General features: G+C 38.0%; 1 long non-coding RNA gene across 2 annotated transcripts in view; it reads left to right on the top strand.

Annotated features, from left to right (window-relative positions):
- Positions 1-27,800, top strand: part of LOC119143338 — a 44,964-nt gene that overhangs the window by 4,693 nt on the left and 12,471 nt on the right. For both annotated transcript variants that reach the window (XR_005102676.1, XR_005102675.1), the window contains exons 2-3: positions 11,699-11,802; positions 18,043-18,190. This is a non-coding gene — a long non-coding RNA (uncharacterized LOC119143338). The remainder of the gene's footprint in view (positions 1-11,698; positions 11,803-18,042; positions 18,191-27,800) is intronic.

Here is a 27,800-nt window from a genome sequence, read left to right as displayed (position 1 = left end):
ACTCCTTGACATCCCAGTCTTTCATTTTCCCCAGCCTTGCTAACAGTTCTGTTCCTCTAGAAATACTGAGTTAAAGATGTCAAGCAAATTAAAGAGAAGAGCAAAACTTTACTGAAAACTTATAATGCAAAACAAAACTGAGAACAGCTCACCTTTGCAGAGCACTAATTACAAATATTGCACTTGCTAGGATCAGCTGTGAGCATCAGTAATATTTACAACAGCTCATGCTCCTTCTGCAGCAAGGACTGTGTGTTTTCAAACCAGTTCCTACATGATTGCAAAATATACATTATTCAATTGGGCGTTCACATTTTCCCTTCCAAGATTATATCCTTTTTCTTTGCAGTCACCCATTCTATCACAAACCTCCTCCAGTTTGCTCTCTCTGTCTTAGCTATAGTGTATAGTACACGTAGCACTTTGGCTTCTCTCATAGTGGCTGAGACTTCACCAAGCAAATAGGAGAGACTATTGTTCTCTCCAGTATATGATTACTGTACTGCCTCCCTCTCTTTCAGACAGGTTCACTGCTCCTGTAGCAGTCCGGTGTGGGGACATGGCAAATATAAATTGCAGAGCACAATCAATCTCAGAGCGGTTAGCATCCTAACTCTCTGTCAGGATCAGCTCACATCTGAGGTGTAATTCAGGTTGACATTTGGTGGCAGTGAATAAAGCTCTTTGGTGTCAGGATGGTCAAGAGACAGAGTCTGAAATAAAAATAAAAGGAGTTCTTAAGTGTCTTTGAATACTCATATGAGTGGTTTGAATACCAGGATGAAAAGGTCATTCTGAGTAATGGTTCTGGCTCAGAGAACATGGTGGTGGGTGAAGAAAGGCCCAACTCTGAGAAGTGGTTCTGGGAAAGGGGAAGATAGCATGGGCCAGCATCTCCCTGCAGGTTCTGGGCTTAGAAAATGGAAGAGGAACAAGCAAGACAGGAAAAAGATGGTTACTGGCTGCAGAATGTGCTACCAGGGAAAGCATGCTAATGCAAGAAATCTGTCTACTCAATCATCACACATTTTCCTAGACAAATTTTACGCAGTTGGCTACTTTTCCCATGTGACTTCAGCAGTTTTGATGTAGTTCAGTAAATCTGGAATTATCATAACATCTGACCATAGCCTCCATTTCAATCCTTAATGATTATATTAATTATTTTACAATCAGCTTAACCACAAACATTTCTTGACTGATCTGATAGCAGGAATACTTACTCACACTCAACAGAATAGGGTGTTAATACGTATAAAATACAGAGCCATGAGCAGGAATCAGTCTATTTCAGCCACTACTTTGGCACTTCACTCATTCCCCCTGCCCATCCCACCCCCACCCCCTCCACCTCCCTTTTCGTTCAGATCAGAATCAAGCTCTGAGCCAACTCCTAAATTGTACAAAGGACAGCTGTGCCCTTATTATTCTGAAGATGTGTCTGTATACTGATTGTAAGAAGCATGGTCCAAAAGAGGAGCTAGACTTACAGTGGAGCCAGGAACCTTAAAGATTTCAAACACATTCTACTTTCAACTAAATAAATGTTTGATATACTTAACTCTGTAATTTATAGACAACCCCCCACCATGATCTTCAAACAATTACTATAAATAAAACTTGATGAGACATAACATATGGATATGTTATAGAAATGTGTTTTATTGGGCTTCTCAGGTTTCTTGATTGGCACTTTTCTGAAACTTCTTGCTTGTGACTGTCCACACACCAAACCACTGAACACCTTCCAGCAGTTCTGCGCTAAGTACATTTTCTTTATTATCCTGCTCTGAGATGCAAATGTAGAATTATCCGCCCACAGTTTTCCTATCCACTCTTTTTACAGACAGACATTTTCAGGGTTTGAATACTGGGATTCAGGAATATCAGAAAGATATTGTCAACACTTGAGAAAAAGATATACCAACTTGTTGTCTGGTTTTATTTTTTATACTTTCTAAAGCTCATTGTTCAGGATTTCTCAGGATGGTGGTTTTTTTTAGTGGTCTTTTGTTCTGTGTGCTTCAAGTCTGAACTTTTGTGCATACTGTCTGAAGAAAGAAATTATTTTTACATGGAGACATTAAATGTAGTTCTTCTAAACTGTTTGGAAAGCACACAGACATATGAAAAATAGTATTCTTATTATACACAAATACCTGAAATATATCCAATAATGAAAAAAAATAATACAAAACCCATCGATCTGATTTCAATTTCTGATATATATAATCAATACATATGCATATTTATGACTCTATCTACAGGATGAGTATATAATATAATTAATATGAACTTTACATTTAATAAAATGTGCTATGTATTATACACGTATGATACAATGTGGTTTTTTACACATACACACAACTGTAATGCTATAACAATGTCAATAATACTACAGATCCTCAAAGTCAAATTGGGATATAAAGAATAATTGGGAAAACATTACCAGAAATACCAGTTTTCATCATGGTCTTTGCACATCTGAGTTTGAATTTCTAATAAATGTTCTTCATTCATTCTAGGATGACCACACATGAAACAAAATTATATGGCTGCCTGGCTTATCATATTCCTTCTGCAAAATTAATTCCAGAATTTAGGTAATTTCTTCCAGAATTTGCAGTAGGATATTTGGAAAGTCTGCAATGTTTTAAATCCCAATTTTATCTCAATTTCCACTATGATATTAACAAATACTACCTTAGAATAATCATCATATTTAATGCTTTCAGTATTTTTTTCTGAATGCAAGAGTAAAAGCCACATTTTAAAATACATGAAAAGTCAGATATGAAAATGATAGCTTAGACTTCAAGCTAAAATAATAAGTCACAGTGAAGATTTGAAATTTCAAGAAGTGAACTTCTTTTCAAAAGAAAGTAGACAAAAGAAGATTCAGGAATTGTGATTTTTTTCTGGAGTCATCTGCTATTGAAAAGAGTGCGATAAAAGTTATTTTTTCCTGCTAGTTAACCGCAAAGATTTAATAATCACGTCTGGGTTTTTTTCCATGAAGAATGAATGCTTGGTCCAGATCGTACTGATATTAGTTGAAATATTTCTCACGAGTTTTAGTTTAGGTTGCTGAACTAGCATAATATTTTTAATGGATCCAAACAAAAAAATATGAAACGTCCAGCTTGTTACCTGAGCTAAATGTCTTTCATTCAATGACAGACTAATTTTTATAAATTTTATGTTACTTGTCATAGATATACATGTATATATATGAAAGAAAATGTTTAATCCAACCTTAATGAACTCTTCTGAGCTGTATTCTGGCTCTATAAGAAACGTGCTAAGTTACCTTTTTCCCCAGCCCAACAGAGGAATAAAGCATGACAAAGGCTGTAACACACTGGTAAATCAATCTGTCAGGATTAAAATATTGCTGCATCAATCATTAATTAGCCAGTTTCAGCATGGCACGTTATCCTTTTGAATGGTAAATGTTGTTAGCAAGTTAACCAATACATTATTAGATTATTTATTTTCACTTATTCAGTTTAGGTCTCCCATTTGTTATTTCATAATCCCTTGGGTATGAGAGGAATTTAAACCTAATTGTGGCTTACTTAGTTTGTTTATAGAGCTAACACTTTTCACTTCTGTCTCCCTATGTTACCTGTTTAAGAAATTACTGTTCTGTGAAATTGAAATTAGAAAAACAACCAGGTTTAAAAAAAATACCAAAATTATTGCCTGCAGTATGTACAACCTAAATACAGAATGAAAACCATACTTTTTCATGTATGTTTTTGTGAAAGTAAACTATTTTTATTTCTAAAGCCAAATTTTGCTATCACCCACACAACCTGTAAGCTTCATAAAGCTAATATATATATAATAAATGTCAGGATATTTTTATTTGGAATTTTTCTCTCAAGTATGTATACGATGAGAAATATGTAAATAGGCTTAAAAATGTGTAGCTAGATTGTCATTTAAGATATGAAGATGCTGATAAATTTTGTGGACAGGTAATATGTAATTCCTACTTTTTATTAATTGGCTTATAATTTCAAAATGAGCTTGCATGACTGCAGCTGCATGTTTGATTTTATCACTTGCTGTTGGCTGGTTTCTGGAAAATATCCATTTAGAGGTAAGTACTTAGCTGAATATGTATGTTTTCTGGAACCTGGGAGCACCAGTATCAATAGACATCTAATTACATGGCAATTAGTGCATATATATGCATATATAATTGTGCACTGATAGCATGCACTAATTGTGCATTATATATATATATGCATACACTTATGCATTATATATGTATTTTTATATATATCTCCATAGTGTATACATATTGTATGTGTATACTTATACCTGTATATATGGTATATATAGAGTATGTGCATGAGAAGCTATATAGAGGTGTGTGTATATATATATACACACTATATATGTAGAAAAATACATAGCTGAGTGTTTATCTGCCCTTATAATTATTTGCAGAAAACAGCATATGAGACTTTTAAATTGTAATATTTTCTTGATGAAAAGCAGTGTCATCTGTGACCTTTGTTGTTAACTTTTGTATGATTCTTTCTGAAAATGAGTTGTTCCCTCCCGGTGCAGATAAACAAGTATAAGTATCAGAATGGGAGCTAATACTATTGATTCCTAGCAGTTACAGAAGCAGCAAACACTTTACTGGTTTGTTATTTGCTATTTATTTCCATTCAAAGCAAGGGAAAGTGCTGAGCAGCATAAAATGGATCTTTATCCAGGTGCAGAAAGTCCCTTTCTATGTGTAAGCAGAAGAAATCTGCAACATGTACTGCTGTCCTCAATCCCTCTTCTAAAACTGGGAATTAAGATGCCTCACCCCTGGAAATGTTCAAGGCCAGGTTGGATGGGGCTCTGAGCAACCTGATGTATTTGAAGATGTCCCTGCTCATTGCAGGAGGTGTTGGACTAGATGACCTTTAAAAGTCCCTTCCAACCCAAACTGTTCTATGATTCTATGATTAAGTGCTATACATCAGTCTGGACCACAGCACGGAGCATAGCTGAGAGTCTGGGGCTGGTGAGAGTTTCTGCAGAGACTCGCACAGGCCGACCTGCTCTCGACGAGATCCTGGGTACTGTAGTACGCTTTTGGTGGGACACAGGGGTGGGGATAAACATACTGTCAAGACATACTCCCCTACATGTACTGGGAATTTTCTCCTGAGCTTCTTGCAGATATAGGTTAGGATCTGTCACTGTAAACAACAGATGTGACAGGAACATTTTTACTTTTGGAAGACTTCTGTTAATTCACCCATTGGGTTTAAAAACCCAGAGTCTGTTAAAATGTTACCGCTTTTAAACCTATTTTTTGATGTCTTTTCAGATTTTCTTGCTTTTTTAAAAGATTTTCTTCCTAAGGCAAACAGTAGAGGCACCTTTATTTCAGGAATACTTTTTGTAAGGGTCTGACAAGGTTCAGTCTGTCACCAACACACTGAAAAGAAAGAGGGTTTTGAAGAAAAGTATTCTTACGTGTCCTTTTTTATCTTCAGTCAGGAAGGTTTTAGCTCACGTGGCAGTATTAATGTTTTCACTGATGTAGTCTAACAAGTTTGCTAGTCTGACCAATAAACTAAACAGGCTCAAACCTAGTGTCTGGCAGCAAGGCCAGCTGGCGTGAAATGGTCTGTATCCATACAATTAAACTCTGTTAGCCTCCAAAAGAGAGTGGTGGCTGGCAAAATAATTACTGGGAATGGTCTCTTGCATGTGCTCATTCCTCAACCTTGCACAGCAGTTGTTTGGGAGAGTAATATTTGTTTCATTTAAAAGCCTGCCAGGGCTCTTCTATCAATAGATGATCAAGCTAGAGGACTCAGATCTGAGCTCTTGCTTTAGTTAATTTGCTAGTACAGACACAGCCACGGTACTGCAAAGACAGAACATAATATTACTTTTAAAGCTAACTTACAAAATAATGAGTTTTGCAAAACAGTAATTTCAGTCAGTAAAAACCAGAGGTTGCTGATGGAATTGGGAGGAAGTAAACTGTTGTGTTGGTTTTAGCTGGAAAAGTTGTGTATGTATGTTTCAACACTTATATCTTTTAATAACAAACTTTAAATTCTTCCTCTGAGAGTGCTGAGTGTTGAATGTTTTACCTGAAATAATAGGCTGTTAGTATGTAGCAGGTATTTTTAGCTAAGCACTATGAAAACTTGCAAATTCTACCCGTAATTATTTTTAAAGAATCCGTATTTGGATCCCATTTTGTGGTGTCTTGATTATTTCATAAAGTTCCATTCATTTTTAAAAAATATCTATTTGACAAATGTTATAAAATCAGCACTGTGTAACATATTCTTCCTGAAACAGAGCTGGGTGGCTTTCAACTTAAGTCAACTGCATAGTTGTTTCCAAAATATGAATCTGTTCCCAAAGTTTGAATTTCAGAGAAGATGTTACCCTTCAAAGAAATCAGTTATCAGACTACACTTTTTGTGGCTTTTTTTTTTTTTTTTTTTCAATATCCAGAATATCATTCATCAAAAAACTGTTGAAGCCGTGACTGAGCTGTTAAAGGGAATGCATCTTCCTATCCTTTATGAAAAGCATTTTGTGTCGAAGAGGTCAGTTTAAATTCGTCCAAGTGTTGCTAATGAAGCAAAACTGCTAACGATTGCACTATCTTTTTTTCTTTCAACTTCAAGAATCAGGACAGAATACAGATAAGTCAAAATGATGCCGCAGTGTGTCTGACACAATTCAGTCTGTGGTGGCAAGGATAGTTTATCTTTACTTTCATAGAGGTGACGAATTACCTTGACACTTCTGATGTGGAGAGGAGAGATTTCTTGGTTAGCATTTCTTTGAGGAAGATTCACACTTAGCCTGACAGAAGGTACCACCAGCCCTGAGTACCACTTCCATTCAAAATCTTTCCATCTTGCTGCAGTGTCCAAGTACTTTAGAGGAAGACTCAAATCCCTTTGTAAACAAAAAGAGGCATTTTCTTATTTTTTGCTTTCCAGTGATAGCTTAGTTTTGGTTTCCCCAGCTCATTTAGAGACAAAACGTTTCCTTCAATAAAACTATGGCCTTGAATTCCAGTCATTTCTCCAGATGAGCTAAATATTAAAATCAAAGTTGTTCAGCAGTTGGTGCCCATTGGGTTGGATTTGTGTGAGATCCTCATCCAGCTGAGTCCTAGTTAGTGACAAGCTTTCTGAGCCTGGAGGCACCTTTTCCTACATATTCCTTTGCACAATGGTGATCATGAATCTTGATCGCTAAGTCTAGGTATACATTATATGTGAGAAGATGAAATAATCACTGTAAAGATCAGAGTTATTTTATTTTACAGGGGGTTTTGGATATCTTTAGGGGTATAAAAGTTTTAATGCTTTTTTTGCTTTTTTTCCCAGAGTCCAGTCTTTGGTTTGTTAGATATGAATTTACTTTTGTTTCTTTGGATTGAAAACCAGCAGAGGACTTCTTGCTTTCAAATATGAAGACACAAACTTTTTTCTTTTCTTTTCTGAGAGAAAGAATTTGTAGCTTTATTCTCTTTAAAATCCTTAAAAAATGTGATCGAAATTTTGTAAGGCAACAAAATCAAAGGATGTATACAGCTTTCATGCATCAGATATATATCTACCTGTGAACTAAAACTAAAGATTAATTTCACCCCTTACCTAGAAATGTTTACAGATATTACAAATCTTAATTAATACTTTTTCCTTTTGGAAAAAAGCATTTATAAATCTCCAATCCATTTCCTTTTGAAATCCTATACAAAGTACTTGGCAAGAGCCCATATGGTGACCTGGAATCTAAATTCCTGAAAGTTTTAAAGCCTATTTCTGTAACTGGATGCAAAAAGCTAAAGTAATGGAAACCGTAACTTGTACTGCCCATGAATTATTAGCATTGTAAATGATGCTATTTGATACTGTGTTGCACAGCAATCTACAGTGAATTATTGTGTGTTATTTTGTTTTCCCTGCCACCCTGTGACCATTTGCCTGGGGATTTCAGACCTCGTCTTACAGCTCTGCTGTAAATATTTGACCTCTCATTCTCTCATTTGTCTGTTTTCTCCCGCTGAGTCTTTTCCTCTTCTCATAAAAGTCAGCGTGGGAGACATCAGGACACTGAGCGATAGCCTGTCATGGCAGCTACCCAAGTTGTGCTGTGCAGCGCTGCCCCTCTGCAGGTCGCATCCTGACAGAGGATGCTGGCAGTGTTGCAGCCTCTGGGGAGAGGGGGATTTCCTCAGTGTAACTAGAAAGGACAAGGGTCCTTTTGCAGCCAGCTCTTACCAGGGAGGAACTAGTAAACAAGGCAAATGCCATAGCACCTTGCCTGGCTGGGATTAAAGGTTCACAATAAAATCTGCTCACGACACTAGCTTTCAAAATCTGTTCTCCCCAGATGAAAAAAGTACACCACTTCCAGCCTTTAAGGAATATTAAAAATCTTTCATTTCCCCCATGCATTCACCTCTGTTGCATTGCAGGATGTTTTGACCTTTAACAATAAGATTATGAAAACAATAGGCCAATAGCCTAGAGGACTTCTGCAATCCATATGCATATTCATTGTGCTTTGGTTAATGAAAACAGTTGGAAAAAGAATGAAGGTGAAGGTTCAGATAGCTTGTTACCAGCTTGAGACGTTAGATCAATTTCAGGGAAAATATGATATGCAGTAAATGACTCAAAGAAGGATACAGAACTATACAGCTATTTGCAAGGGCATTTTCATTATTACAGCACATAGGTTAGGTCACAGATCTGGTAGCTATAACAAATAAGAATTCATAGTACACATAGGGAAAAGAACACCACAAAACAAAGCAAAAAACCCGCCTTCCAGAAACAAACAAAAAATAAATCTTTCTTTAGATATCATTTGTTGTTTAATAGCATAATTTTAGCTGAACTAGTCTGTAAATGGTCAAGACTGATTTAGCCCTACAATGGTTCTCTCTGACCCTCGTGCTGTCTGCTTAGGGGAAGACACACATGATAGCTGCTGGTGAGGGCTCCACTCTTACAAGCCCTTAGAGAACAACCTGTGACAGATAGTGCCCTAATTTAGCTAAACTGTTCGTGTGGCCAAGGTTTTACAGTTCTGTTCCAGAGCTGGATTCTGGCATATTTTGCTTATATAATGTTCTCACTGCCTCCTTCCAGACTACTTTATATTCCCAAGACCAGAGAAATTCTCTTATTTTTCCCATTACAGTGACTCCCTGGCTTGCCTTAAAATTAATGGGCCCTATGCTTTTACAATGCTTTCTTTGCTTCCCTCAGTAAATGACTAGAGATCTATATTTCTTTATGTTTCTGTAAGCTGACTCTCTTCAGTAGACTTGTTTCCCACAGCCAACACACAGGCTTGGAGCACATGATAAAACTGGTTGTCCTGACTGGTCTGTTGGATGCCTAGTCTGTTATAAATTATTATAAATTCACTTGGGCTAGCCACCAGTGAAGGCTCCTGGAAGAAGCCATTTGCTTTTAGTTTTCGTCAGGGAGTTATTCTTTACTGCTGCCGCATGGAAGCCACTTCTGTCATGCCCTGGATGAGAAGGGGAATATCAGCAGCTAAACCATTTATCTAAGTGAAGTGAGCCTCACTTCCACTTACCTGAGTAGACCAGGTGAATGTTGATGTCGGACGTACTGTATTTTATTGTAACTCCGTCAAAGTGAGCTCTTAGACACACTAATACATTTACCGTGATACTAGTGTTTTCATGATCTCCAAAGCCTTTCTAAGTCTATTTTACACAGGCTTTTATGGGAAACCTAGCTGTTAAATTGGCTGCAAGCAGACGTATGCTTTCTTCCCCAAGTATAATAGAAACACTGAAAGCTGGAAATAGAAAGTTATCCTGAATGTTCTATTACAGCATTCAGCAGAAACTTGCTTACAGCTCATGCCAAGATCTCCATACAAGTAATGCTTCAGAAAAATTGATTAAATAAGTAGTTATTACATTATGATCATGTAACAAAAATGTTGTTAAATATTTCTGCTAAATGCAAAGTTGCCTTGCATAATAAAGAGAAGTGCACATACAGACCAATTCATTTTTATGAAGCTAGGGGAAATCATTAAGATTAGAACTATGGAAGATTAGAAATCCATGGCAAATCCTGGATCTAAATGAAATGCATTTTAATATATAGCTCTTAGTGCTTTATGAATGTGGCAACAGAAATTTACATTGTGAAGAAGTTTATAAGCAAATTATATGTTTCTACATTTATCTTTATCCATACTGCAAGTTTCAGTTCATTATTGAATGGGAATCTACAATAAAGATCATGAGGCTTAATTAATCTACTTTACTGGTTATAAGCTATAAGCTGTCAAACAAGATAACAAGTAAAAGGAATTCTGTCAGTTAGTTGCATTTTTTTACAACATATTTGATAAGTTCTAGTAAATGCAAAAAAAAAAAAAATAATGCTCTTCTCATACAAAATGCATTTTCCAGTGTTTTGAACTCACTTAGAAGTCATTAGCTTCAGGCAACAGACAAAAGTTGCTGAGTAGGCTTGGAAAGCAGATAGTCATTATCTATCTGGGCTTCACTCTACTATTACATTACAGTCAGCATGGAAAATAAAAAAAACATGAGGAAAAGACATTTGACCACAAGACCTGAATATTCATCGTTTTAACGCCAGCTGAGGAAATTCTGCGGGTCAGTAATCTGGAGGCACTTTTGGAGTTGCATCTCATCTTATTTCCTCCATCAGTATAGGATTTTTCATGTAGTTGTTTCTAAATTCGTGGCTGATTACATCTCAGTTAGCCAGAAGAGATGCTTAAGTGGACATGCAGATATATACACAAATACTTTTAAATTCTTTTAATCTTAAATTCTTTTACTCCAGGACTGAACAGCAACCAGAGATCAGGAAAGTTAGAAAAATAAGTATCTTCAGTTGCAGAAAACTAAAGATTTCACAGCCATGCTTCAAATTTCACACATAAGAGAAGCAAATTCCATATTTTGGGAGGATAATGTCGCTGGAAGCAGCGTTCAGTGATAAAATGTGATAATGCCTTTTGGGGCACAGCCACAGTTCAACCAGGGAGAAGAAAAACAGCCAACATCTTCACTAAGCAGCTGTGGCTAAAGTGGAAAACATTAATAATGGACTTAATTTATGAACATATGGGTTACTGCATGAAGTTAGTCACAAGTTACCAGCATTCTTACTCAAAATTCCAGCAGTTTGCATGCAGTTTTTAACCTTCCCCCCGAAAAAGTTTCTCCTGGACGATCTGAAGGGGTCAAACTAAAACTACAAATTAAGAAACAACAGCCTCTGAAGGTTTATAAAAGTCTTCAGAAAAACTCTCTATATAGAGTGTCCTCTGTCCTAGCGTTAGGACAAAAGTGGAGTTTAGCCATCACGGTGGCTGCAGCAGGGCTGAACACAACACAGCCCGATCTGTGCCTGCACTCGCAGCTCAAACAGACCATTCTGGATGGACTGGAGGAGCAGGTCCATAACTCTGAGCAACAGCCCACAGTCTGAGTTGGACCAGCCTGCTAGCTTATGTTAAAGATCTTAAGGGTTTCTCTTATTTATATGGCATACAATTATCCTACAGACTCAAAGATCACCTGGAGATCATTTGAGTTCATAACCCGGGTTCTTTCAGTACATGTTACAGCTGGGAAAAGTGACATCAATTTTTTTCCCAGCAGGTTATTCCAAATCTGTTACATAAAGCTGATACTTCCATGGCCAAGTGTGTGAAGTGACATGTTGCTTTAAACTATCAGAGCTGCAAAAGTGAACTGGAACACAGGTAAGAACTACAATGAACTGATTTTTCACTTTGGCCTTTGAGGTGCTGACTGTAACAGGTGGAAAAAAAGCTAGCCATCCTCAAACAAGTTTCATGTGTAAAACACAGCTTGTTCAGCCTGCTGGTTGGCAGTCCACCCACTAAAATTACTTAATGTCAGTAGAAACTAAAAAGCATAAAGCGATGCAGAGCACAGAGTTTGCTGCAGTGTGTCACTTACTGAGCAAAGTTGCCCTCCTAAGACTGGTGGCCACAGCTCCAGGCATCCAGTGGAGTGCCTCTCACAGTTATCTCTCAAGGTGAAATAGGCACAGATTTCCTGCAGAATGAGCAGCCTATTCAGACTCCAGACTTACTGCACCATGTGTGCTTCATTAATTATTATTATTCATGTTTTAATTGTTATTATTTTACAGTGCCCAAGAGGAATGTAGGGGTTTTGTCATCTGTTAAAGACACAATTAGAAGAACTAGGCTCAAAGGAGCAGCAGAGGCAGATGGTATATTGGCAGTTAAATTTGTAAAACTCTTCTTTCAAGTCTTGCCAGCAAGCAAAACAGCTTTTTTTGCCTTCCCCCCCCCCCCCCCTTTTCTTTTGCTTTCAGGCAAACAGTTTATTTCAAGATGAGTTGATGCTGTAGTTGGGAGGGTGGAGAGGGACACAATTGGGTCTCTCAAGAGTTTTGACATTCAGAAAAAAATGCAAGAAACTAAAATTATTTTGACTGAGTCACAAATCATTTATTCATATGTTCTTGCCACAGAGAAACCTCCACTAGTTTTTAAACCAAATAATATGTGCCATGTGTTCAGCTTTTCTCTTCTGTCTGTCACGTTTCTAGTTAACCTTGTTAACTGGGATAGTGGAAAAACACTGGGGTAATGTAACACAGACAGTGACCTGCCAGATGACCTATGCAGATCAGATGAATAATATCAATTTCAGGGTTGACTAGGGGTGTGGATAGGACCACTACTGCTAATAAAAGCTAGGATTTGTTTTACAATCACAGCCTTCACAGCAAAGCAGTAGCCTTCTGAGGTACTGTGAGCTGATCTGAACTGCAGGTGAGAGTGCAAGTGCTCACACACCATAAAGAAAAAAAAAAGTTTACTGAAAGGGCAAATAGTAAGGCTGTCAGAGAGTTAGGATTACTTGTTTAAATGGCATTTTGGGTCAGGAAGCAGCTGGTCTTAAATAAGCAAATACTGCTTAGAAATGAGTATTGTGCTCTGTAAATATGGTGATAGACAGGAGCTAAAGGATTTAAAGACCCAGAAGATATTGTGGAGTTTTCCAGTTTTCTGCTGGTAAGATGTGTAACCTGTGAACACATATTATATGTTCACAAATATTATATGAATAAAAATTGTCCCAAAAATGTATTTTTGATATAGGATAGCTTGAATTTAAGTTCCCAGCAGCAGGCCAGATTCTGCCAGTTCATGTACTCAGTTTCGCAACACCCATGTTTCCCACGTGGAGTATTTAAAGGCTTTGCTAAGCTGCATACTGAAGTGCTTTTATTCAAGGACACATTATTTAGAAATGCTTCTGTGGTCTCCACCTCTCTCTAGCACCTATAAAGAGCAAATAATTTATCCTGCACACTTTTACTGAAGCTTTGCATAAATGGGTGAAAGTGCAGCCTCCCTCGCTCTCCTGCTGCCTGCACACTGTGGAGCAGGGCCAGGCACACACATGAGAATCTTTTCTTACGAGCCTCCAGTGAGTTCACTAGACCTGGTGGTAACACGTGTCTCAGATATTTTGAGAGGAGAAGGAAAAAAAAAAAGAATAGGAAAAAAGGGAAAGATTTATGAGTTCTGCCATAATTTCCCGCCAGTTTATAGAACAACTGAAAGCTTTCAAATATTCCATAATATGAAAAGCAATGGCTTGTTTCAGAAAAATAAATCAGTTGTGTCTTTCCCAGCCAACTTATTGTTCCAGGCAATGGGAGGGATATGTGCTCTACCAGAGAGAAGAAATTGTTGCTAGTGAAGTGATTCATTTGTAAGTCCCCCCAAAAGAAACCCCAACATTATGAGTACATTACTCAGCTTTCTTTCTTCAAGAGTGAAAACCATAATTAGCTGTGCAGGGACATAACTAATTTATGTGAATTTATGTAGAAATATGACTAGGAACCTGGGTCATTACAACCTGTAGTCCCTTTGATAAATTCATCATTGTTATCTGAAAACTGGTACATTTTGTCCATATTATTTCTGTGCAAAAGTGCCCTCTGCATTGCCTTCCTGTTGTATCCATGTTAGTTTTGCTTAAATGGTTCATTTTCTTCCCCTTTGTCCTGCTGTTTATAACTCTGCCAAGTTCTCAGTCCTCTTTGCTGAAGGACCTTTCTTTTTTTTAAATGTCTTAAGTATAATTAAAGGAATTATTTAGGCAGTGTGTTAATAGTGCATGACAAAGTAAAAAAACCCCCACAAAACAACAACAAAAGCAACAACAAAAAAACAAACCCAAAACAAAACAAAAAACCAAACCCAAGTTCTATCAGAATTAGTGGGCACAGTTTGATTCTGGCTTGTGTCAGGCACACAGCTCCAGGAGAGCTCCCTCCCTGACTGGATGCTCTCCAGACAGTTGTGTTAGCATTATGTTTTATGAAATCTCATATGCTGTAAAACTCTGAAGCCTGAGCATAGTGCTAGCACTGCTTCTAGCTCTGGACTCTGAAGCATGTCATACCCAAGTGCACCACTCACATCTGACGCCCTTCTGTGAAGTCAGGACCCTATAGCTCAGTACCTAGGCACAGAAATCAGTGTGGGCTACCCTGCTGTGGAAAGGAAAAGCATGCATCGCATCATCAAAAGTCACATCCATACACTGTAATTTCATAATATGTCAATTTAATAGCATGGTATCAGCTGGAGACCACAAATGGTGCAGAGAAAGATTTCCCAAATTACCACAGCTTGTAGGGAAACATTTGACAGCTTGATTATAATACATTATTATAGGCTAGAGCAAGCTTCGAGATTCAGAACCCCATCCTAAATATTAAAAAAACAAAACAAACAAACTTAGATTTTTGGCAAACTTAATTTAAAGACTGAGATCTGTCACACAGAGATGAATTTTCCCAATGAATAGAATTCAAATCATGAATGTAATAACAACTGTCATTTATCCCAGTTCAGTACCAGCTACTTTCCCTCTGCTGCCATTAAAGAAAAGAACACTGAATAGCTAAATATATTTGCAGCCTGAGAAGGATCAATAAAGATCTACAAATCCTCCATGGGCCTGAAGCTTTTGTTCAGAGGTGCTGTAGACAAGAGCTTCCCTTATTGTACAGAAAAGGGAAAATTTTGAATTTAAATAGTATGAATTTTTCATGTTTTTATTTCATACAATACATAAGTAATTTTCATAATAAAGCAAATAATAATTTCATATTCAAATACATTTTTTCATAATAAAAGCAAATGCAAAGGTCCGGGGGGATAATCTGGTTACATCACCATACAAGATCAGTGAGGAAAGGTGTGCCTCCCCCCTGGGTTCTGATCACCATCCCATTGGAAGGAAACCTAAAGCAGGTGTTGCTGGGGAAGACTGTGGCAGCCACTGGAGCAGAGGGAGGCAGAGAAGACATCCAGCCTTGGCCCCGAGGCATGGCTCCTCCACACAACAGACATTTACTTCCTGTGCACTTGGGTAGAGTTTGTGGAGATCTTCATCCTTACCAGTGTTTACCAGGCAGACTTCCAATGGCTGCATCTATACTGAGAAACAAACCAGCAGCAGGAAAAGATCCCTAGCTCAGAAGCCAAGAGGTACAGACAAGCTTGCGTGCACGTTGCTGACAGCTAGCTGCTTCTGTGCTTGCAATAGATTCTGAGTTTCCTTCTGGGATTTCCCTCTGGTCAGACTATTTGTTGTGGGGGGTTTTTTTGGTGGGTGTTTTTGTTTTGGGTTTTTTTGTTTGTTTGGTTGGTTGGTTTGGGTTTTTTTAGCTCAAAGTTTCTGATGTGATGTAAGAATACGTAACAGAGATGTTCCTATCGCATGAAATTGTGGGGTGGTATTGCATGAGGACCTGTGTGATGTAAGTGCATCTGGGGCAAACCCTGCTGGTTTATACAGAGTTAAACTCTGCATCTGTCTCTTGTTTCTTCCATACTGGCTTTTGGGATCAATCTCCAGAATGAACTGTTGCCAAACCATAAACTGGAATTGTCTTTGGGAGGGCTAAAACAGAGAAGCCCAAAGCAGCAAGGGAGCTAAGAACTGGCAGGGTGGATGATCACAGCTCCTGTGTCCAGGCTCGCTGCCACGCACAATAGCCATGTCCATTGTACTCGTTAGCGTGTGTGACAAACACACAGAAACATAAAATCAGGCAAGGATTTTAAGTTTCATGGTTGATACTAAAATACATGACTTCAGACTAAAATCAGAACTTCTTTAGAGATGACCTTCTTGTTAAAGCTTTGCCTATGTACAAAAAGTGATTGTTTTTCAGGGCTCAGTGGCTGAGGCTCCTCTCATCTAATTTTAGATGTACGTATTTAACCTATCCTTCTAGATTTTACATATATTCAATGAGGAAAAATAGTCACTTCAGGAGCACCATTCATTTCTAAGTGAGGCCTACTGGAGGCATACTGCATTTTGCCACAAAGGATGGAGTCAAATATTTGTTTATAATGGATCTTTTACAGTCTTCTCTTTCCTGAATTCTATGAAGCAAAAGGTTTTTATGGTATAACATCATTAAAATATTATAGTTTAAATTAGTGTTAATGTAAAACTAAAAAATATTTTCAGTCTTTTTTGTGATTTTAAGTATTTCCCCAGACGTATTTCTGATAATATTGCTGATCTATACAGAATATTTAAACGCAAAGTACACAGTAATCTTTTGCAAGAAGTGCTACACACACAAAGATAAAAAAAACTCCCAAACTTCTGAAAAAAACCCCAACCTGAATTAAAAATTGATGCTTTTTTTCAATAAAATATAAGTCAGTCATTACAAAGGCAGAGGCTTATATCATCTTTGCAGCTGGTTCAAAGGATCATGACCTTTTTTAGCACTTTCATGTAAGAAACTTAAGCTTTTAAGCCTCAGGTGCCTCAAAGGTACTCATCATGGAAAAGGACTCTGGAGGAGGAAAGGGAGACCTTACTGGTGCCCCCTCTGGAGCGGACTGTCTGGTTTGACACCTGAGGGTCCATATGTGAGAGAGGGGTTGGGAATATCTTGATTAGCCCTTGAAACATACGAGACACCACAGAATCCAGATGAGAGGTACAAACCTACATGACACCGGAATGCCATAATTCTGATGAGGTTTATCAAGGCCAGGGATTTACAGCAAGGAGGTAATAAAAGAAGAACCAAATTCAAAAAAAATCAGAAGACCTGATTAATAGTAAACAATCTCTTAACTACTACGAGTTCTGCAGCCAAGTGCTCCAGTAAATGCTTGACTTCTATAAGACTAGGGAGATGAGTTCACGGATGTGAGGTGCATTACCAGTGTTGCTTTAGTACCAATGTTAAGTTACCACAGTCTTTATTCTCCCTCATTTGCAACAGAAATGGGAATATAACAATTACTGGTCACCTAGCTGTGCTGCTTATGCACCCTTTTTCAGTCAAAATGTGTTGAGTTATTCAGGACTTACTTTTTAAACTGCCTAAATTAAACTAGCTCATTTTCCCCAGCCCTGGGGATCCCTAACATTCTTTACTCAAAATAAGGTTAGACATTTTAAATAGCTTCTTCAAGCATTCCAACTCATTTCACTTGAACTGTGCAAAGGAGTATTATCAGCAAAATGGCAAGAAAGTGTGTCCAACAGCTGAGGAACAGCTGGCAAGTGGTGACCCTCTCAATGGAAACAGCTGTTTGCAGAACACACCTGTTGGCGCCCCTGTTTCACTTACCCTTAAATCCTAGGAAAGTGATATGGAGATGTGTACACTGAAATGTTCAGTACCTCAGAACTAGGCAACAAACTAGTCATCTCTTTTGGGCACCTTAAGAGGTGAAACTTGTAGGAGGCAATGGTAATAGAAACAGATGGTGTGAATTAATTAATTGAGGTGTGAATTAATAAACTAGGTGTATGCCTGTCTTTCAGGTGCTATGCACTAATCATTCAATTTAGATGAAGTAGCTAACTTATAGAGTACTGAATCAGGGAAGAAAAATCTCACCCTTCAGATGTATTAATTCTGTTATTTGTATCTGTAGATGGAAATACCCATAGATATGTAATTATGGAATATATTTTCTCTGAACTTGGACTTTCAAGAAGTTCCAAAGATATCAGAAAGAAAGGCTTTGTTTATGTCATCTCTCAGACACTCCAGCAAGAATTAAGGAGGTATTGGAGTTAAAGGTAATCTTTCACTGTTCTTGGACCTGGGTGAATAATGAACTCATAATTTCTTGGAGTCTTTGAAAGTGGAATCTTTGTTCCAGAGTCTTTTAAATTATCAGATCACATTTTTTTGTTCTTTCATCTCTGTATCCTGCAATGACATTTAAAAATATAAATGAAGAATTGTAGAGTAAGTCATTCCTGTGTCAATGTCTGTATTTCAACATGTGTACATACATTCCCTGTGGTTGGATCATATATTATAATTTTTAGAATAAAATAACAAAAAAGGTTTATATATTAAGTGTTGAAAAAAAAATTGTTAATGATTGTATATTCACCATTGTGCCTCGTAGCAAAATAACCAAAATAATTGTTTCAAGCAACAACAAAAAAAGGCGAGAGTCAATAAGTGAGTTTGTAGTCATTTATGAATTTTCAGAGTACTTATGAAACAAAGATGTAACTTACCTGAATTTTAGAAGTAAAATTAAAATGAAGGATTTTTAGAAAATATTTTTGTAATGTTGCAACAAAAAGATTAATTCAAACTTGGGATTAAAGTAAGTATAACTTTGAGCATGAGAAGGGAAATTGTCTTGCCTTTCTATGCAACATTATGTCCAGGTCTAATGCTCAGTCTTGAAGAACATTAAAATGCAATGAAAATTGAAAGGATACTCACAGTATTATTTGAGTTCAGATTAGCTTGGTTTTTCCATTCATGAAAAGGAGGCTGAAAGGCGACTTACCTGCCGGTGGAGGATAAAGACATGACAAAATACAGTTGCTGGAATTCAAAGTTACAAAAAATTAAACTTGAAATAACATGATATCTCCTAGCAGCATGGGAGTGGCAATGCAACTAAATACCAAACATCAAGGGAGAAGGTGCCCTTACCATTAGGGACTTCAGGATCAGATTTGTTATAATTTGAAGATAATTTACTTGAAAAGAAATTTGATGTCCTGTGTGATTGTGTTTGTATGAGTTTATCCATCTAGGGCAGAAAGAGAAGGGAAGAGAGGGAGGGTTGTTGGGATAGTCCCATTGCTTTTAAAATCGTGAGTTTCATCCCCTACCTTTGTGAGCATTCATGAACACCAGGGCACCTGTATAGCACTGAACATGGCAAACAACATTTTGCTTCCAGTTAGCAATTACAACTAAACATTCTTTAAATCTTAACAATGATTCCTTTCTCCATCTTTGGATGCAGAGAAGCCTACATAAATCTGCTAAGAAAAGTCAGGGGTGTTTCTCTCTGGAAAATGAAATATTGGCTGTTGTCAAAGATGAGACAATTAACAGCATAGCCCCATGCATTGAGTAGCTACAGAGAATTTTAATTTTCAAATGGTTGACAAGTGTGAAATGATTACTAATCACCAGATTTACAGTTGTGAAGGCTAAGAAGCTTTTGATTATCTTTGTTTACATCATAGATCTTGGTGAGGTCATCTGGGTATACTTCACCTGTACCTCATGTCTGTTGCTTCCCTCTTGACTTTGGGTGAGCGCTGGTCTCTGTGCCAGTGATGAGAAGCTGAGTCCATCAAGTAATAAAATTACATTTGTGAACTTGTTTGGGACATATTTCAAGTCTACTGGGTGAAACTAAATGATTTGTCGTGTTCGCTAGGTCTGGCTACAATAATTCTTAAACTCTAGGCAAGCATAAGAAAGTAAACAGTAACAGCTGGCTATACTTGTTGTTTAAGAAGAAAATTTCATAAGTCCAAATCTTCTCTTGTCGTGAATAAGTAACACTTCCTTACCACCTACTGTACCTTGTTATTTCTGCACTAGGCTTGTGCACAGCTGCTGGGAAGGAGCGATGGTAATGCCATTTCTGCTGCACCTCTTTTACAAGATTCTGTTTCTGGGAATAACCTAGTTTTTAAGGGAAAATATGTATTATGGAAATTCTAATACTGATAACTTTTGAATAGAGGCGGGTTGCCTCTGAATATCTGGGAGTTACAAGAGAGACAATACAGGACTAGATGAGTCATTAATTGGGTATGGGAGGGCAATACATATGGTCCTTTCCCACACACAAGACTCACATCATGCCTTAATTCTCTAAAGAAAGCGATAGTAACTCAGATTCTTCAGCTCTGATTTCAGAAGTGGTTAATCTGGCGAGATTTGTCAGGAAATTAATGGACTGGCTGCATGGATTCTTCTAGGTCTGTAACATTCACCTTTCCTTTTCCTCAGAGGTTTTTTTTTTTCTTTTCTGCTCCTAATAATCCCTGTCTGTGTTGATGCCCTGTCTGTCACACAGGAGTAGACAGGTCTGTTTTCAGAAAGGTGTCATATCATATGATGAAAGATGTTGGAAAGGACAGCAATGGTCTGTATGAAACAGGCAAGCCACCCTCTTGAAAATCAATACTTACCTTTCTGCTTTCCTAGCACCAGAAACCAGTATTAGAGGGAGGAAAGGAGCTGCAAATTGACAGTACAATCTGCTGTGTGTGATTACATGCAAGGGGAAAAGATCTCTGGAGATGATGAAACAAGCATCAGCTCCTCTACTGAATCCAGGATCCAAGTTTATTATTGAAAGCATTCCTTCTGCACTCAGTGAGGTTAAGATTTCACCATAACACTGAATGCCGTGCTGGCTGACCTGGTGCTGTTCTAGGAAGTATTATATTCTTACCGCATTTCTCTCCTGAGACGGGTAATAAGTTCACATCCTGAAGGAGCACCTAAATCTTTGTGCTTCTAACCTTTCAGAGCTACCCATGGCATGGGTGAGAATGTGAGGGGTTTAGCATAATGAGATACTCCATGCAGGCTCCCATCTCCATGTCATCTGTTTAATCCATCACAGTGAGACAAATGCATTAGCCATTTAGCACAACACAGCCTCTGCAAGGCGGGAATAACGAGAGACTTAACCACACCATGACCATTCCTGTGTGGCCTCAGATGGCTACTTAAGCACAAAGGGGGAGGTTTCCATACATTTTAGAGAAATTAATGCTGCAGCACTTTCAAATTTATATGCTGGGTGACCTCTCAGATCAATAAATTTATGTATAAATGAGACAAGTTTTACCAGTGAGCCAGTCCCTCTTGTCTGTTAAATCTATGTGAATGTCAGTTACAAAATATGTTGGCCACAACGTATGACCACAAGTGCATTAGCAGAACAGAAAAGATGGAGGTGGGAAAGGCTGATTTTATTTTTCCCCCTTTTTTTGTGAGGCACTTAGCGGAAACTTGTGTCTGGTGAAAACAATGCACTTAAAGGACTTTAAAAAGGTTACAGCTTAAAGTTCTGGTTGAATACCAGACCACTGAGAAGTGAAATAAGCTTCCACACTCACTGATGAAGAAACACAAGTGGCTGCTGTGAATTACTTCAGTAATTGGCCCATTTTTAAACACAGAAGCATCCTTTGATACAAAAAATAGTTGATAATAAATTATTTCTTAGTGCAGCTGAATTTTAACAAAGACTTGGCAACACAATAGTGAATTTATGTATTTATTTCATTGCTATTTACGTGAAGAGGTACTCATTAGTCTTAACCATACTGAAGTAAAAATGAGTTATGCCATCATTTTAAAGGTCTGAAGTTACACTCTGTGCTGTTAATTAGCAAAGTATTTTACCAGTAGTACTTAACTAACATTATTAGTTACCAAAGGTAGCTAACCAAAGAATTGTTTGGGTTCAAAGGGACCTGAAAAATCATCTAGTTCCAACCCCCCTGCCATGGGCAGGGACACCTCCCACTAGACCAGGTTGCTCAAAGCCCCATCCAGCCTGGCCTTGAACGCTTCCAAGGATGGGGCACCCACAGCTTCTCTGGGCAGCCTGTTCCAGTGTCTCACCACCCTCCCAGTAAAGAAGGTCTTCCTAATCTCTCATCTAAATCTACCCTCTCTCAGTTTTAAACTGTTAACCCTTGCTCTATCACTACATACACTTGTAAAAAGTCCCTTTCCAGCTTTCTTGTGGGCCCCCTTTAGGCACTGGAAGGCTACTATAAAGTCCCCCTGGAGCCCCAAATCTCTTAGCCTGTCCTCAGGACAGGTGCCCCAGCCCTCTGATCATCTTTGTGGCTCACCTCTGGACTCACTTCAACAGGTCCGTGTCCTTTTTATGTTGGGGCTCCCAGTGCTGAACACAGCACTCCAGGTGGTGTTTTATGAGAGTGGAGCAGAGTAGGAGAATCACTTCCCTTGACCTGCTGGCCACACTTCTTTAGGTGCAGCCCAGGATTAGGTTGGCTTTGTGGACTGCAAATGAACGTTGTAAGGCCATGCTAAGTTCCTCAAAGTCCTTCTCCTTAGGGATGCTTCCAATCCATTCTCCATCCAGCCAGTATTGATCCTGGGGGTTTCCTCAACTTAGGAGCAGGACCTTGCACTTGGCCTTGTTGAGCCTCATGGGGTTTGCTCAGCCCCAACTCTCATGGAAAAAAAAAAATAAAATTACCAATCTTGATTTGGCTTGAAACTTTTAGTTCACTACATGATGCCTCCAATCTTTGTTATTAATTATCCATGAACATTCATATACACACATGTTTTTCATTCCACAGTACCTGAAAACTGTAGAAGTTACATAAAAGTTCATTTCAGCAATACATCTCATATGTTCTCATGTTCTTTATCTATGATACATATTACTACTACAGCTCCCTCTGAGATTAATTTGTCCTTAGCTAGAATTACCTTGACTCATTCTGCTGTCTCTGGAAGTCCCCAAATTAAGGCGGAAGGATGATCATTATGTTGTATTTTTACACTCAAACCTCATACCTACATATGAAGCAACCATAAAGATTTACGGCTTTGTGTGTATGTGACAGACTGCACCTATAATTTGACCTTTGTCCCTAGTCTACTCTATGCCTTCCCCTCCTCCCCCCCTTTTGCATATAGATAAATGATACTGGTATTTCTTTGGGTTAAAAAAAAAAAAAGTTTTTTCTGGTTATTTTCTAGGCATATGGCCTATAACTGTGTTTAATAATACACAAAGCTTAAAAATTTGGTAGTGTCATTGTTCCATGTTTGTTTCAGAACTGGTTCTGTGTGTTCTAAAAAGGAATGCTGTCACCAGTAATTTGTCCCAGAATGATTCTGGCTGCCAGTACTTGAACAGACAAAAAATTTTTGAGTGTAGATGGATTTCAATATGTCCCATATTGAAAGCTGAGAATTAATAGCAGGCTTCCACTCAAAAATCGTATCTTCACATGGACAGAATATAGATAAGTATCAATGTCTTTCACACAGATATAATGTCAGTCTGCATGAAATGTTTCTCTATCATCCTAATTAAGGATTGCAAAGTAAATGAAACAAGACAAACACAGTCATTTTAATGTAATTGGACTCAGAACTTGTCATAAAAAAACAGTAAGGCATACAGAAGTCTTCTGAAATAGTCATACCTAATTAATTGAACTGTGTATAGACAGGAAAGGGTCAGTCATAAAAATTAGGTAGGTGATGTAAATTATGTTCTTATAATAAGAGATCAGAAGGCAACATTTACTTATCCTGGTAATTGATGATCATTGCTCTCCCTCACTTCCTGACTTACTTGGAAATACCTTGTAATGAGAGTCTTACCAGATCTTAGCACTCAACGACAGAAAAACTAGTCTGGAAGAGCTATTACATTGTATGATCCAAAAGATTTCTCATACCAGGAATCAGAAAGACAATCTACTGGGGATAAAAAAAAAACAAAACAAAAAACAAACCATACACACAAAACCAAATAAAAAAAAATAAAACCACAAAGAAACTAACTCCAAAAGAAATAACCCAGTACAGTCATTTAAAGACATCTTCAGTACATAGAGATAAACACACACACATATATATATAAACATACACATTATAAACAGTGAAACCACTTAAATTGTCAAGTTAAATGAGAAAAATGAGAGTTAATTGGATTCTCTTCAACAGTTCAGAGCTCCCACAGTTGGCTTCATGAATCTCAGACAGGGGAGGGAACAAAGAAACACTGAGCAATTCTCATTAACTATTTAAACAGGAGCTAGTACGAGTGTGCTGTGCATTGCACAGAATTAAATGATTCACCCATCTTTCTCCCCCTTTACTCCCTTGTTTCCTTACCTTCTGAATGAAGTGGAGCTGTGACCTGTGCGTGGAAGAGCTCTATTCTCAAGTGCCAAGAACAGTGAAGCCTTATTCCACAACCGCTCCTGTAGTAGAAATAGTAGGTCATAATAATAGCCCTTGTCTCTATACACCACAGATCAACTGATTTACACCTGCTGCATCTTTCCTTTCACTGTGAGCAATGCCTGAGTTAAAAGGCATGAGGTTCAGGGCCTGGAGACAGGGAGGAGGAACTTCTTCTCACTATAGTAAGGAGGTTCTAATGACCCTGACTGGCTTCACCAGGGACGTCCTCCACTCCCTTGCCTATGGCCCAGGAGCTCTACTTCAGCTCAGGCTGGGTCCCCGTTCCCTGCTTGGGTTGTACTGCTGCCGCTGCCTCCAGACTGTGTCTGTCTTCTGCTGTTCCTGACTCACTGGGCAGATGCTGGACCTGACTTGCCACTCCGAATTTGTCTGAAGGTCACTGAACTGCTGGCATGAGGTGTTATTGTCAGCAGCCCTACTCTGCTGGTCATGTTCAGGTGCCATAGAGCTGAGCTTTTTTTGGTGAGGGCTCTGCTCTGCTGCTGGTTGGGTTGCTGTGGCTTCTGGGTCATCCACCTCATGGAGCAGCCCTGCTCCTGGAGGCTCTCAGGGATCCAGAGCACATGGGATGTGGCTCCTCCACAGCTGACAGGACTCTTGTTAGTGAGCCAATACATTCATCACTGAACATCAGCAAAAGATCTTTTGCATACCAGTCTACTGAATGCAGAAAAAAATGGATGATAATAATAGTGGTGTAGCTATGAAACACTGCATCAAGTTATTGATAGTTCATTCATGGTAAAAGAACAAAAACTAGATTGTCCCTAAAACACTTTCTTATAAAAACATCTTTCTTCTAAAAATCATCATTCTTTTAAAAGCAACCAAACAGAGGTAGGAAGAGGTCTTTCCTAATTCATGTCAGATAATAGAGTTGGATCTGCTTAGGGGAAAAACACACGGGCCACCCAGCTATGGGGTCTTAAGGGGGAGTACTACCATTCCCACCATTCCCTCTCACAAGAGACACCCGTCTTCAATGGAAGACTAGCTAATGCGGTTGCAGCTGCCTTAATTAAAATTGTCCTCTGTGACCAAAGGAGAGAGAATGTCATGTCCTGAAGGATGTTCAGCCCCACCCCCCCTCTGGCTCACCATCTAACACTGCCTGTGACTGGATATGGGGCCTGACTTCTTCCAGGTAACTTCTGAATGCTTCACTCAGTGCTGAAAGTCAGAGTGATCATGGCCAGATGTATTCAATAAACTTCATAGACTGTGTCTGCTTTTAAACCAAGAAAGACTGATACTCTAATGAAGTCTCATTGCTTCTGTAGCAACATGTCTCTCTTCCTCACCTCTTCTTTTTAGACTGTAACTTAAAAAAAGTCTGACCACCATATACTCACTTATGTATGAATGCCTTTGTAATTCTCTACCGATGGACTGCTGAATTAAGCCCTGCTTTAGTAAATAATTGCCTTTTACTTAACTTCATTGCCATTGATATGTACCCTTTTTTTCCTGTTATTTTCAGAACAATTAGTATATCTTTCACAATCTATTCTTTTAAGAACATTTGCTGTTTAATAGCTGGCTTGGAAATAGAAATATGTCTATTATAAATGCACAATATTTGCTACCACGACAAATTAATGACTAATGTTAAAAATTCCTAAGGATACCTAAAACTATTTGTCCATGGAGTTAAATATAAACCTAAAGGGCAGCATGACACCCTAACCATTTGAGAACTGATCACCTAGAGAAAGACCAGAAAGACAAAGGCTTTCCTTCATTACTAAAGGACCATGGAAATTCTACCTACTACTTGATTTTTCCACAGAATTTCTCTGGGACACTTCTGAGTCAAAAACACTACATAAGATTGAAACATAGATACTATAAAAGACCCTAAATCCATTTTTGTTCTTGGTTATAATGTTAATTTAAACTCTTAAAATATTTCCATCTCAACTTCTATGTTGTTTTCTACCTTAATATGACCTTGGCTTTCCATTAAAGTTTATAAAAATATATTCAATTCCAGATATATGTTTATTATTTCATGTAGTCTTTTAAGAAGAACCTGTATAGGAACAAGACTATCACAGATTTTATCTGTGTCTTCCCCTTGCCTTATATAAAAACATGATTTCAAATAATATAATTTAAGTGTCTTTAGAAGAAATAAATGGAAAACAGCAGTCTATTCTCAGTCATTTGAAACTGAATGAAGTTTTTTTCAGCCACTAGGCATCACACATGGTATTAGCAATATACTTGGTTCCTCAAGCCAGGAGCAGAATATTAGAAGGCAGTATTCTCGAGAGTCCCATAGTCAGGAAAGTGGTTCCTTCATGTAACTGGAACAAAGGGAACTTGGTTATTCCCAACTAACTTGCAGATTGCGTTGTCAACAACCTTAATTTTTAGTCTCTGTCAAAAAAAAAAATAATTCCTGATTTTAATGTATTTCTAAAAGATCAGGGTGTTTTGGGTTTTTTTTATTATTTTGCTTGTTTCACGCAAGGCTGAAATCACATGAAAAACATCAATCAGCGAGGGAGATGGCAGAACTCCAAACAAGTTCTTGCTATAAGAAGAATTTATTGTGGCCCACTCCCCTGACTGCAGCTCTGATTCCTTTCCACTCTAAACTTTGAAAAACTCTCACTTAAGAATTAGTTAAATTTGATTTAGAACACTGCTTCTTTTGATAAAAAGTAATTCAAAATTGCTGCATTTCTTGAACAGACAACTTTCTCCCAAACTTCTTCAGAAACCTTAGTCTTTAAAATCTCTATAAAATGAACTATTTTAAACTGATTTATGCATAAAACAAAATTCTGTACTTCTATGCTATGTGATTATATAGTTTGTACAGTCTGTATACAATAAATCATTAAAACTGCCAAATACTGTGTGCACTGTTTTTACCAATTAATGCACAATATGGCTTTGAAAATGCATGTCTAGGAAAGAATGTAATATGAAAACTGTCAAAGGCAGTTACATGACTTGTGTAGAAGTTGAGAATTGCTGGCTTTGTTGGGATTTTTTCCCCCAGGGACTGAATAACAGAACCACTTGGCTTCTCCATCAAATCTGAGATGACACACAGCAAACTGTATCTCAGTCTTCTCCCCAAGGTTTTGGGAATTTGATACTCTTACCATAGGTTTCTAAGCAGTGTTAGATACTGCAGGTCTCTTATCTGGCCTCTACCTGCAGAAGAGCAAGGCTGTCTCGTAGTCCTATCATATCTGTTGGTCCTATATGAATGGGCAACACCCTGAAGATCTGAAATATCACTGAAAGTTTATGTGCTTGGACAACTTAACTGCTCCTGGAGTGGGGTGAGGGGAGCAGGACAGCCCATTGCTTTCTCTGAAGTCTGGGTCAGTGCCCTGGTTAATTAAAAAGCTGATTCATTTTTACTGAAGCATTTTTAAAACTATTTACAGT

This window comes from Falco rusticolus, chromosome 2, assembly GCF_015220075.1.
Source record: "Falco rusticolus isolate bFalRus1 chromosome 2, bFalRus1.pri, whole genome shotgun sequence".
NCBI lineage: Eukaryota > Metazoa > Chordata > Aves > Falconiformes > Falconidae > Falco > Falco rusticolus.
The sequence above is the reverse complement of the archived record's forward strand: the minus strand, read 5'-3'. Positions and strand labels throughout refer to the sequence as shown.